This window comes from Thalia democratica, chromosome 6 (assembly GCF_965202585.1).
Source record: "Thalia democratica chromosome 6, ktThaDemo2.hap1.1, whole genome shotgun sequence".
NCBI classification, from domain to species: Eukaryota; Metazoa; Chordata; class Thaliacea; order Salpida; family Salpidae; genus Thalia; species Thalia democratica.
Window position 1 is genome coordinate 16003132 of NC_139170.1, and position 14729 is coordinate 16017860.

Sequence of the window (14729 nt, forward strand, 5' to 3'; positions counted from 1 at the left end):
GTGTAGTTGAGTATTTTGTAGTCTGTATAAAGTATAATTGTATAAAAGTTTTAATTATTAGGTGTTAAACCGTGAAGATTTTAAATACTTTTTTAAATTATTTTTATTTTTTTGCAAAGCTAGCCGTATCTCTCAAAACTACTTATAATTTATTCAGATTAAAATACATCTAAAATAAAAATGCAACATGTAAGATTGAAAATACTGGTTAGTTTAAATTTGTATCAAAAAAAAATACTTTTCAGACGTACTAGATTAGTAGCTCACAAACTAGGAGGGAAATAATGTATTTATTTTACGCTCCAATGAAACTCCTGTATATATGTTTAGTACATTGAAATAGTACAACTTTTACTGGTTGTCAGTCACCGAATATGATAATAAGTGAATAAAATGCAATAAAAAATATGAATATTAGGTTAGGTCTGGTTTAGTCATTGATAAAAATGGAATATTTTAATCTAAAATAAGTTTTAAAACCAGAATAAGTTAATAAAATAGCCTAAAAAAGGATTGAAATAAGTAAAATTGCTTCAGACAAACAATAGTCTTGCAATAAAAGTTCTTACAAAAGCAATAATTAAAAAAAGTTGTAAGAAAACATAATAGAATACAAATCCAGTTTTGAAAGTAAAACTTATATTAAGTAACTGTTTTTACCAGTGTTGATAAAGAATCAAAGTTGGTAAAATTTTCTAGTCGGTGGAGCAATTTTTCCAAAAAAAAAAGCTTAATAAGAAGCCGGGTAATTTTGGAAATTTTTACTATAAAAACCTCTTATTAAACAAATTGCATTTTACCAAAACAAGTACCAAAGTTTATACCAAAAGCACTTTTCAAAATATTTGTCAAGTAAATAACCAATAGAATGATTTTTTTAATCTTATTTTTGGAAATTAAAAGTTTACAATGCTTTCTAGAGGTAACTCTCATTATCAATAAACTTAAACAAACACAAAACTTTTTTCATAAATTTTACCATTTTGCTTTAGTTGTTGACAAGGTCAAAAAGTTGGAGTGAGCTGGATAATTAATCTAAACAGATTTTCTTATAACTACATTTATTTTTTAGTTTGAGAATATCTAATGATAAACACTTATTAAAAAATAATTATTTTGTTATAGTACCATACTATTTTTTCGGTAATATTTAATTTTCAGTCAAGCTAAAAAATACCAAACAAAAAAAAAAATATTTTGAAAAAAAAAAATTCCAACAGCTTTATTGTGAAAAGTTAAGTGTTCTTCAAATAGCTTTTTGGAACTGTTTTATGTTGATATATAAATAACTTTTTTTTCTTTTAGAAATAAAATGTCACCTTGATGGTAACAATTAAATTTGTTAATTTTGTTTTGGTTTATAAAAAGATAAATCTAAAAATTTTACTATCTTAAAATTAGAACTTTTCATATTACTGAAATTTTAAATGACTACCATGCAAGAGTAACATACAAACTATATACAATTGGGGATGTAAAATTTTAATGTTTTCAAACAAAACTTTGATTTGAATTTTTTTAAATATGATGTGAACGAATGAGAATTAGTTGGGTTTAGACTACTCGGTTTGTAGTTTATTTATAGAAGAAATGACTCAAGCATAATGCAGTTAGATAAAATGTTTGGAAAAAATATTAGATGGGATCTGCTATCTTTTCTTTAATGCATTTTTATTAATATAAGCTGTATATATTAATTAACATATGCTCTATATCGAAAAACTAACCAATTTTGCGTATTAAATAATCGAATTTAGATTACTTAGCAGTACTAAAAAGGTATAGTGGTTGAAGTTATTGTATCTCAGTGTAAGTAAACATTTTTTTCGCCATAAGATTAAAACTTACTTATAGTTTTTTTTTCCTAATTCTTCTACCAAGAACTAAGTCCCGAAAAGTGAAATTAACAGGTCCATTTTTACTTTTATGACTATTAATTTCAAAAAAACTTATATTTTTACTGAGTCTACAAACTACTACACATAACTTCTTTCACAAAATTTCCTAACACTGTAAACAAAATTAGGTGATCATAATAACCAAGATCAGTATTTCTAAAAATGTGCATTGAACTATTTTTATTAAGGAAATTGTCAAACAAGAACAGTTATACTTGTAGCTTGCTTTGTTAGCTTTTCGTCTAAATTGCTCACTCTTAAGACACTGGTTTTAGCTTTTTTAAAAGTCTTAATTAGAATATATACCAATTTACAGGGTTAAACTATAGCAACTGTATATCATTTCAAAATAAAACAATGCTTAAATTATAATAAATAACAATAAAACCTGTTAAATATGACTATGAGCTAGGAATCAAAATTTCACTTTTCCTGAAATTTAAAAAAAACTCTATAGTTTTCAAATATTAAGAAGTCTTGTGTTATAATTTTTAGTAGATACCATAGTACCTCGAGACAATTTAGAAAAATAAAGTATACAAACTGCTAATTTAAACTTTTTTACTGCAACTAAATATGTTTTTAAATCAAATCTAGAGATGCATTTGGCCAACTATTCTTTTAAGTTAAACTTAGGTGGCCTTAATACTAATGTTGTCCATACAAGATAACAAATGGAAACTACGGATTGTAATGCAAGGTTAAGCTTTAAAAGAATTCAAATACTTCTAAAAGTCTAGTCGGCCATTTAGTAACTACCTAAATTAAAAAAAAAAACGTTAAAAAAAGATACATATTTATTACGACAAACATAAACCTAATAAAAAAAAAAACTTTATAGAAAAGGTTTAAAAACACTTGTAAAAATACATGTATAGTTTAGAGAATGACATCAAAACAAACAGAAGAAAGAATAATAGAAACATAAGCTAGAAATAAATTCAAAGTATTATTTAAAACCAAGTGATATGGTAAATAAACTTAATACACATTTAGCCAATATAGGGAAACAGGCATGTAAAAAAAAAGTAAAGCAATCTGAAGTTATCTAGTAATATAAAAACAACAGCAACAGTTCCTTCTAGTTAGATGTGAAAGAAGTCGAAATATATAGTATTATAAGAAACTTGTACTCAAACTAAGCTAGTGGTAAGGATGGCATATTAGTCAAAACTCTTAATAGTAAACAATATTGTTTCTCAAGTCAGTGAACTAATTAATCAAGCATTTTATGAAGGTAAGTATCCAAATAGATTTAAATTAGCAAAAGTAATACCAATATGCAAGTCAGGAACAAACTCATTACCAAGAAACTACAAACATACTTCAATATTATCCAATTTAAAAAAAATTGTAAAAAGTTATACATAACCGTTTATAATGTTTATTGAACGAAAAAAAAAAAGTGCTTAAGTATTTGGTCCAAGGACCTGGTGTACGAAAAAACCTTTCGGTTATCGAGTCATACACCAGGATACAGTATAAAGTCATGTCCAGGATAATTATAAAAGTTTTTTTTACAAAGTACAGTATCCTAAGCAATTCCAAATTTACTTCCAGAGATGGACATTTTACCACATTAGCTTTTTCAAAAGTTGTTGGAGGAGTTCTATTTTTATTTGATGAGGTTGAAGCTGTATGTGCAGTTTTACTAGATCTACTAAGTAAAGCCTTTGATAGTGTGGACAGATAAGTTTTGTTAAAAAAACTGGAATGTTATGGTAAAAAGGGAAAATAAGTTTGTTGTTGATATCATATGTAACTGAAAGAAAACACCTTGTGAGTTTTGTAGGATTTGTTTCAACTTGTGAAAACATTGATGTTGTACTGTCAAAAGTTCAGTTTTATCCCCTTTTCTGTTTCTAAAACATTTAATTGCTTCAGAAATAACACCAGCTTAAAAATTCTAAAGTTTGCAAATGACACATGACTATATACGACTTTTAAACAAAACACTGATGTACCAGACAGTGTCAACTTAGTTCGAAACTTAACAAAATTTCAGACTGGCTTATTGTCAACAAGCTTTAGTTAAATTTCGACAAAACAAGATGCATGCTTCTTCGTATGAAATGAATAATAATTTTTTCAAATATTAATATCTATACAAAAAAAAGGAAAAAAATAGATAAAGAAAGTAAACACTTACAAATACTTGGATGATTTAATGGATATAAATCTTAAATGGGCAGAATATAGAAAGATTAAAACGTATATTATTGGTGTTCTATACAAAACGAGACACTTTTTAAATGAAAAATCCTGAATGGTAAAAATTCTAATTTTTTTTGTTTTGTAACAAAAAAAGATAGACTATATAGTCGGTGTGAGCCAAATTAGCGAAAGGTCTTTCTATACACCAGGTCCTTTGACCAAAATATTTGAGCGTTGATTTTTCATTCGTGTAAAACGGACTATAAATAACAAAGTATTTTAAGCAAAATTCCCGAAAAATACTTTTAATTTTTTTTATTTTCATAACTATTTATTTATATAGCTGTTTTATAATTAAATACCAACCATTTACCAGCATGGTAGTTTGCTTGATTCATGTTTTTAAAGAATTTAAATAAAAAAAGATTTTCCCCTTGTAAGAAAAAGTGTTTTTGCTTCTGATATAGAAAGTAAGCCCAGTAGCTATTCACTTAGGTAAGCCTATGGTGAAAAACTGAGAAACTTAAATAAAGCAAATGAGAAAAATTCGCTGAAAAAAGTAGCTAAAGCTTCAGCAAGTTACGCTGTAAAAAATAGTAAAACATCGATAAACCAAAATCCAAAAAGGCGTATAAGAACATTAAAAAAGAAAGTAAAAATGTAAATACTATCAAAGTGTAAAATGCAACAGCTTGCGGTGATGATAAAGATTCTAACTTGAAGATAAAAACTCATTAAGAAAAGCCGACCGAAAGGTTTTTTCGTGCACCAAGTCCTAGGACAAAACATATTGAGCGCTTTTTTTGTCGTTTAATAAACTCAAAGCTCAGTGAAGTTATAAATGGTCAAGGCAAAAAGTCAAAAAGCTCTACTAAAATTAAAAAAACAAAGTTTTTTTTTCATTTACAACCTTTCTTTGATTATGGCAACATTATCAATTTTGCTACAAGTTAGGTTGCTGTTTTTGTATCATATACCTTAAGTTTGTAAATTTTAATCAGTTTAAAATATATAAATCCAATGAAAATGTGTTTAACTTTAAAGCTTAAACAAAAGTTTTAAGTAGCTCAGAAAATGGGAAATTATATTTAAGTTGTAATTTAATCTGACAGTGATTATATTAAAATGTACATCAGGTTATTACACCAAACTTTTTGAGCGCTTTTCTTTTATCGTTCAATAAACAACAGCTTAGTATAAAACGGTTAGTAGAATTTTAAATTGAAACATAATTTTGTAGATGTCGAACAAACATGAGACTAAAAAATCACTTATGTAGCTAAAGAGAGCTTTAGATTTAAAGTAGTTAAAATAAATTTTAAAAATAACAACGATAGAAAGGATAAAATTGTCATGCCAGGAGAAGAACAGAAGATTGTTATGTCAACTGATTTGACTTCAGAGGTTTTTCAAGCTTTAAAGTTGAAGGAAAGTAATCTATAGAAGCTTTTTCTTATTTTTGTGATTCTTTAAAAAAAATGCTGTCAACTTTAATATTGTTCTTATGAAACGCTAAATGCGTAGAAACTATAGTAAACAAATCGAACACTAGTTGTTTTTTTATACTATCATCTAGAAGCTTATATATATAAAATCAATTATCCGAGATTTGTTAAGTTCCACTGCTTTTTTAGTAGACTAATGGTCAATTAAACAAAAAGATGTATATAATCTTAACCATTTTTTAATAAATACATATTGTATTTGTAGAATTTTTATCTAGCAAGACTTTAGAGTAGTTTCCGTCAAAATATAAGAAAAGGTCACACAAAAGTCATTATATAATGAAGGTCAACTTAAAAAATGTATCCTATGACATACAACGTATGTTACAAAGAAATACTATTGTCGCAAAACAACTTATTAAAGATTTTTTTTAAGTTGTAAATGAAAAAAGGTAGCAAACATAGAAGAGTTAAACAAATGTAGAAGAAAGAAATTCAAAACTCTGTAGAAATGTATACTCTTGTAATTATATTAATACAGGGAAACGCCACAAGTATTAGTACATCAATTGTTTTGAAGATAAATACTACTATTTAACATATTTCTTTTTAAATGTGTAAAAAGGTAATACGTATTTATTTGATGCATAAGTTTTTTTAAACCACTTTCCTGTTTGAATATCAACATTTTTACTTGTTAACCTTAGAGTTTTTAAAAAGTAACTGCAACTTTTGTTTATATTCAAGTTTTGTTTAATTAGTATTCATCTTTCAAACAGTATTTATATCAATTAAGTACAGATAGATTATAATTATTTGTTTTTCGTAAAAACAAATGTTACGTAATAATAAAGCACATATTTTGCAATACTTTACATTGCACCGCTCATGTTTAAAATTTAATAATTAAGCTGAAAATAAAACAAGTTGATCATGAAATATTAGCTATAAATGATATTATTAGCTTGAATAAACTTTTTTTTGTGTTGTACTACACTACGCATAATAAGGTGAATTTCAAATTACCAAAGGATCTACAACCAAAGTTTTTGTATACTATAAATTTAAATCTAAAGGCTTATCTTGATAATCTTTTATATGATAAGTCGTATCTTCTGTCATCTAATATGTACTTTAAAAATTTACTAAACACTGTTTTTTTACAATAAATAAATTTCAGTTTTTACTTAAACATGTCAGACATAGTTAGCTATTCCTTTTTGTTGCAAAAATGAGTAAATATATGACTAATAAAGTGGCACAATAAGTGTAAAGTGAGCAGCTTACTTGAATTTTATATATAACTTTAAATCGACTGATAAAAATTATAAAAATATCTTAGTTTTCAAGTTGTTTGATTAAGTAAATATTAAGATTGCTTTTTATATACCATTTGCAACTTAATATCAATAGGTTCATTTTGTTTTTTATATTTTAATACACAAAGCTTTTCAAAATCATACAAGATTTCTTTGTCAAGTGATAAATTTTAAATGAAATTTTTATCGTTGAGTGAATAGCTTAAAAAATAACTTTAAATTATGACGTATAAATAAATTAAAATAAATACAAAAGTTAGAGATTCAGTAATTAAAACTAATAGCATGTTTATTAATAGATTGAAGAAAATTCAAAAGAAAATTACCAATTAGAAACAAATTCAAAAACAAAACCTCTATTCTACACAAGGTATGTAGATGATATATTCGTAGTCACACAAGACCAAACTGAACTAACAAACTTCTATCATGAAATGAATACTCTACACCCAAACTTAGAATTCACTTTAGAAAGATCCGTTGACGGAAAACTACCGTTTCTAGACACTGAAGTAAAACAAATATCAAACCAACTACACACAAATGTGTACAGAAAACCAACAGACACAGGTCTAATTATGCAATATACTAGTATTTGTCCTAAATCTTGGAAACTCGGTTTAATAAACTTTTATCTAAACAGAGCGCTTAATATATGCTCAAATTTTACCGCTTTTAAAGATGAACTTACAAAAATTAAAAACTTATTACTCAAGAATCAGTATCCAATAAACCTTATAGAGTCCAAAATCAACAAATTTCTTGAAGCTCACAAAATCGACAATTCAACATTTAAACAAAATGAAAGTATCAACACAAAAAATGAAAAGAAAATAGAAACCGAAAACTACGCTTATTTCACAACAGTTTACGTTGGAAACTGTTCAATAAGATTCCAAAAACGAATAGCATCCATATTTCAAAAACACAACATTAGTATTAAACCGGCTTACACCACCAAAAAGGTTTCTGACTACTTCAGCAACAAAAGTAAATGCTCGGAAGTATTTGACGCAAATGTTATTTATAAATATACCTGCTCTGCAGATCAGAGCATCTCTTACATTGGAGAAACATCACGGCAAATATTCCGACGAATTACAGACCACTGCGGAACAGATAAAAACAGCGCAATATTTGAACATCTTTTTAATTGCACATCCTGTCAAAATTCTGACATTGTTCAAAATTTTAAAGTTTTAAAACGATGTAAGACAAGCGAACTTTACAGCCTGGAATCAATTTTGATCGAAGAGAGCGACCTAACTTAAATACGCAAGTAGCATTAAATGGTAAAACAAAATTATTAACAATCTATTAATAAACATGCCTTTAGTTTTAATTACTGAATCTCTAACTTTTGTATTTATTTTAATTTATTTATACGTCATAATTTAAAGTTATTTTTTAAGCTATTCACTCAACGAAAATTTTTTCAAATTCATTTAAAATTTATCACTTGACAAAGAAATCTTGTATGATTTTGAAAAGCTTTGTGTATTAAAATATAAAAAACAAAATGAACCTATTGATATTAAGTTGCAAATGGTATATAAATACGTTCAAAAACCTTCCTATAATAGTACTTAAGATTGCTTTCATTTTGAATGCGGAGATTTGTATACTGACACTTTTGTCTTATTATCATTTTTCAAAAAGTTTTGTTTTGGTACTGGTTTTTATTAAAAAGTTTAAGCACAAATCACTTTTTTTTCAAAGTTCGAAAGTTTATTGATTAACTTCATTTAGCACATCGTCAGAATAAGCTTGCTAAAAACTGGTAAGAGTATGGTATAAATTTAGTTATACCATGATTATTTACGGTTAGTCATTTCTTACTGTAAGCTTTAGGGTTTTTTATGGTGATTAGTTGTGTTTGTAAATACTCTTTTAAAAAAACATACTTGTTAATGATTAATAGTAATAAATCTTGATGCAATAAAACTGCCCATTTATATTATGTAATTTTATTATAAATTAAATGACAAATAAGCCTTTAAACATTATTCTAAAGCCAAAGTACCTATAATTATGCACTTTCCGTATTGCTAGATATTTACATTCGAAATCAACATCGGTAGCATCGTGGTAGACTTCTATATTTTAAGTAAAAATTCTTATAGTTATTTAAAGAAACTTAAAATATCGATTAGTTAAATTTTACAGCTTTAAATTTTTTGAAAAAAAAAAAAAATTAAGCAAAACAATAAAAGATTTATACTTAGTGTTTAGAAGACTATGTAAAAAAAATTTTTAAAGTTATTTATCAAAATGCTCATATCAAACTTTGGGAACGCGCTCAGTTCCAACCCGCACACAACTCCCACCCTAATTAATTGACAACCGATCAAATTTGTCCGTCACTTTTCCACAAATCATTACTTTTTTATGACTGCACTTTTGTACGAAGCGTTATGTTTGCATGGCGTCAATTTTAAAGGTGCCACTTTTTGCGCAAGTCGTCACTTTTGCACGGATGATTTTTTTTAATTGAGATAAAACTAAATTGATCTAAATACATTCGTAAAACTATCATAGTCAAACTAAAGTTGTAACATATTTAAATCTAACCTATTTAAAAATCACTTAGCTATTAATGTAAAATTAAATTAAATAAAGTTAAATTTTGAATTAAAATTATCTACAACTAAAAGCTAAATGGTAATTATTTAAATAAAAAAATATATTTTTTATTAAATTTTATTAGAAAAAAAACTTACGCACGATTCAGGGAGCAAGTTGTTTTTATTTCAGAATTAAGTTTTCTATTTATACTTTGATACTAGTTATTTCTTCATTTTAAACTCCGAATATTCACACTAAGTTATACGCGGTATACTCAAAATTCCCACCTGATGTTTTTTTTGTTATGTTTTATGTTTTTTTTTATACTATAACTCTTACGCTTGGTCGGTAAGCGGTTCTCAGATTTGATCGGGTGGGAATTGTGCGCGGGTTAGAACTGAGCGGTTCCCGTTATACGGTGTTAAAGCAACATATTTTTCGAAAAAGAATTTAATATCATTAAAAGCTTCAAATGCATTTTAAGTACTGGCAATATAAGCAAAAAAAAATTTTTTCAGAACATAACTACAAATTTTAATAAAATACTTTAAACTAAGTATTATTTAAACTTTTAAAATTACTACGAGTTAGAATAAATAAAAACGTATATAAGTAAGTTTAAACAATTTTAACTTATCTTTTTTTTTTGTGTTATTTTGATATGTACTAAATATGAATAATTTAAAGGTTAATACCGAATTACTTGAAAAACAAAAAAATTGAAAGACACACTTGAAAACGAATTAGTACATACATTCTACAATAAATAACCTCTACGCTGTACGAAAGATTGAGCATGTAAAGCATCAAAAAAATGTTTAACAGTATTTACACACGTAATTTAATAGAAATTATGTACAAAAAATAGTAATTTATTTAAGTTGTTGTTTAAAAAATGCCTTAAACTTGATACGGGGAGAACAGTTGTAAACTAAAGTAAATCGTTAGAGTACTATTAATTATTTTTATTCTAAACGTTACTTTTAACTTAAAAAGCTAATTAAATAAATTTTAAGGAGTCCTAAAAAAAATTAAAAGTGCATTAACATACGAATTGAAGCAAATGTTTAAATCCGATATGAAAAGTTTTTTTTTTCGAATAAAGTATATTAAAACTAATACACTATTAAACTAATTAAATAAAATTAAAAGTGTCAAACTATTGTTTTATTTATCAGTTTTATTTCGGTGCGTCTATGTATTTTAGTTTTGTTTTAAAAGTAAGTCATAATTAAAATGATTTCTTTGGAAAAAGTTTTGAAAATGAAACAAGCAAAATTTTTAACACTTTAATGATACTTTTCAACTTCTTTGTTTTCAATGAAAAATAAAGTTTTATTAGCAATGAACTATCTTTTAAGTTTAGTTTAGGTTAAGTATGTTATAATTTTAATACTTTTTAACTAAATATTTTTACATTTTTGTACAATATGAATTAAAGTAGAGTTGAAGACTTATTTCTATTGAATATAGTTTTATTTTAGTTTCAAAAACTTAAACTGTGCAAAAGTAAACTAACGACCAGTTTAAAAATGACGACAAGCAAAAGTAAATACTCAAGGGGAATAATTAAGATCCTTGCAAAAGTGACAATTAACTTGGGTGGGAATTAATATTGCGGGAATAGGTCGGGTGGGAATTGTGAGTGTACCCAAACTATGGTACTCTAATTAAATATTATCTTAGTTAAATAGCACATAAAAACATAGCTTTCAAATTTAAAGAGTTTGCTTACCGGTAACTCAAGAATTAACAAACTACATACTTTTTGAGTCCATTTTTATAAGTAAGTTAGTATAGCATGTTATTTTTTCTCAGTATTGTTTTGCAAACCGGAGTCTTTTGAAAAAATTACTTACTACGAAAAATAAAATGATTATGTAAAAAGGATATTTGCTTACTTTTACAAAACAAACTTATACTTAAAGTATACAGATAATTTTTTTTAATTAAAAAAAAATACTTAGTTATTCAAAATAGAGAAAAAAAATAAGTGTTTCACGTTACATTTTCCTAATTAATGTAACAACATTTAAGTCTTCAGTTTTTTTTTTACCAACTCTTTTTAATTTAAATCAAGTTAATTTTTCTAGAAACCGCTGTGGTTATAATTTGCTTTCTACAATTATATTTTATTTTTTAATAATGTCAAAGCATTTATAAAGAGCATTTCTAACTTTTTAAGTTTATAAATTCTAACAAAAATATCAAAAAACAAGATTGTTTGTAATGATAACTTTAACTACTACTTACTTACTAACAAATATAAACAATAAAAAAACAGAAAGACGAATTTTATGAAAATGTTTATTTAGTTTATATTTTATTTTTAAAAGTCTTCCTTTTTATTTTACTCTTCTATCTTCATTTTTATCTTAATTATCTCTGCTACCTGTATGGGAATTAAACATACTTATGTTTGTTAACTTTATTTCAAAAAGTTTATTCAGTATATATTTAGAACTCACTCTCTTATCGTATATGTTAGTTCTTTAAATTTTTATCGTTTTTACAATCTTCAGCTGTTTTGCGATTGCATATTACACTTTGAATAGTTTTTTTTTTCTTTTTTACTTTTGTTATACAGTATTTTGAAGTTCAGTTTTTTTTTTACAGCGTAACTCGCTGAAGCTTTAGTAACTTAAAATTTTTATAATAAAAGGTAAACAAAAGCAGTTAAATTCTTTAAAGCCATGATGTAGTTTATGCTAATGAAGTCAAGCTGTTGTAAATATAAAAGTTATTAAAATAAGCTGTTAGTATTAATAACATTTATCATTAGCATAGTTGCACTAAAATAATAACATTTTAAAGTATGTATCAGGTTTGCATTAAATTTTATTTTTGCACGGTTAGCTATAATACCTAACCTAATCCCTAACCAATATACCTAAACCCTCCCCCTTAACTCTAGCCATAACTCCTAACTACAAAACCATAAACCTAACCTTTAGCCGTTAAAGTATAAACGTGCAAAATTTTAAACCGTGCAAATTTGAAATTAATTCCAGTTATTTTATTTCTTAAATGCACTTTAACAAGATATAAGCTTCTTTTACCTTCACTTAAGTTTGAGAGTATGTGAGCCTTGTTTTAAGATTCAATAAGTATTTAACAGAATTTTGCGCAAGGAAAAACTGAAACTATTTCATTAACTGGTACAGTGAAAGACATAAAACACAAAGCGGGCATCAATCTCACATGAATAGAGATTGAATTGCAGGGAGACAATTTGTTGTGATAAAATAGGCAGAAGTCGCAATCGCCAGGCCTTTTGCACACTGAAAATAAATAGTAAATTGTTTTAAAACAAAACTTTAAAAAGTTTGCTGTAATTAATTGAGAGTCATTAGTTATGTTTAACTAATGTAAGACTTTTAGATGCAAAAATCTAAAGTGTCGAACAATAGTGTTTAAAGAGTTAATTGATTTTTTTATCTTTCTTTTTACTTATGACAAAATATTTTTTCCATCTTTAAATAACATCTTTATATCATATATACCTCTATAAAACTATAAACAATATAAAATGGTCTAAATAAATATTTTACACAAAGAACTACAAACATTTTTATACAAGTGTAGTATTAAAAGCTAAACATGCTATTCTAAAACCTCAATCTACTTACTTTCCAAGCTACTTTTTTAATAAAAATTGTTTTTTTTTTCTTTCTTTCGTATTTTGATCTTTAAACTTAGTTATTTCTGCACTGAAACTTGTTATTATGTCATTAAATGCATAATATTTAGTCTCTAACTTTTTTAGTAGTTCTATATGTGTTTCGTCAAGTCTAAACAGCAAAGTTAAACTTGTGATAAATGAGTTCCAAACAAAACTTACTTAAAATACTTTGTTATATGTAATATGTATTATCATCATCTCAGTTATTTCTATTAGCTTTACATAAAAAACAATATGTGCAACTACTTATTCTACCATTAAGATATCAATTAATATTTGATTTTTAAATAAGTACTTTTAATCAAAACTAAAGAAAACACGTAACTAAATATATCATTTGCAATTACAACTTAAACATTCTAATAGTTATTTTTCTGTATACATTAATTTTGGTAGTTTTTAAATAAGCTGTATGCAAAAACATATTAAAATTTAAAATGTTAATTTAATTTTAGGTTTAAGTTCTTTATAGTTTTTAAGTTTAATATACTCCTAATATTTTCAAGAATTATGAATACATAATCTTGTTTTCTTTAAATATTTTTTTTTACAAATGATAACTTCTACATTCTATTAGAATTTGTAATCAAATAAATAAAAAAGTATATAGCTCTGTAATTTTACATAAATCGAGTTTAAGTTAGATTTGTATGATATTATTTTCATAATTGCTTGTTTAAGCAATAAAACTTAAATGATTTAAAAAGTTTAGGTCTTGAAGATATTATATTTTCCAAAGCAATGAATAGAAGATGTTTAAAATTTTTTTGATAAAAGATACAAACATGTGTAGTGTATAGCAGGGGCGTCGCGTGGGGTGTTGCACTGCCGCAATTGCACCACCTTAAAATTTTGTAAGAAAAAATTAAGTATCTATAACGTTTTCGTTATTTTTTAGAACAAAATCTCTTATTAAACTCCAATTTAGAAAACGACCATTTTGCTCTTTTCACTGCCGCAAACTCTTAGCTGACTGCCGCAAATGAACTCAAAACAGCAAAATTTCTTCACGAGCATAAAGTTAATTTTATAGACAAATTTATTAATTTTTCAAAAAACATAAAACTTTAATGTCAATTATTTTCCTTATCTTAAAAGCTATCTATTTTTTTTTTTTTTAAGAACGCACCTTTGTCTTTAATTAAAAAAAAAAAAAGGTTTTGGGTTTGAATTATTTCATGGGGTCCCTCCAAAAATAAAGTTTTTTTTTTTTTCATCATTATTGCCTTATAACCAAAAATAAGTATTTTTTTTAATATTTTTTCTTTTATTTCCCTTAGTTTGCATGTTATTTAAACTCTTAAATGGTTATTTTATAAATAATCTTAATATCTTTTACGATTTGGCCCCAAAGCAAAATGATGTATATTACACTATTATTTGCCTTGGCCATTTCCAAGATAAAAATCTTTTTAAAGGAAAAAAAAAATTAATAAGAATGTGAATTACAACAAATTTAATTAAATTAATTTAGCTTATAAAAATCTTCAAAAACGGAAAAAAAAATTATAACGAAACTTATAAAAAAAACTGCCTTTCTTTAACAAGTTTCAGAATTAAACATAACAAAATACCATGATTTTTAATTTATTCAAAATTTTTCAAAATAAAAAGAACCTTAAAGTCTATTGAAGCGAGTTGTCATTTTTTATTTAAAACTTTTTTT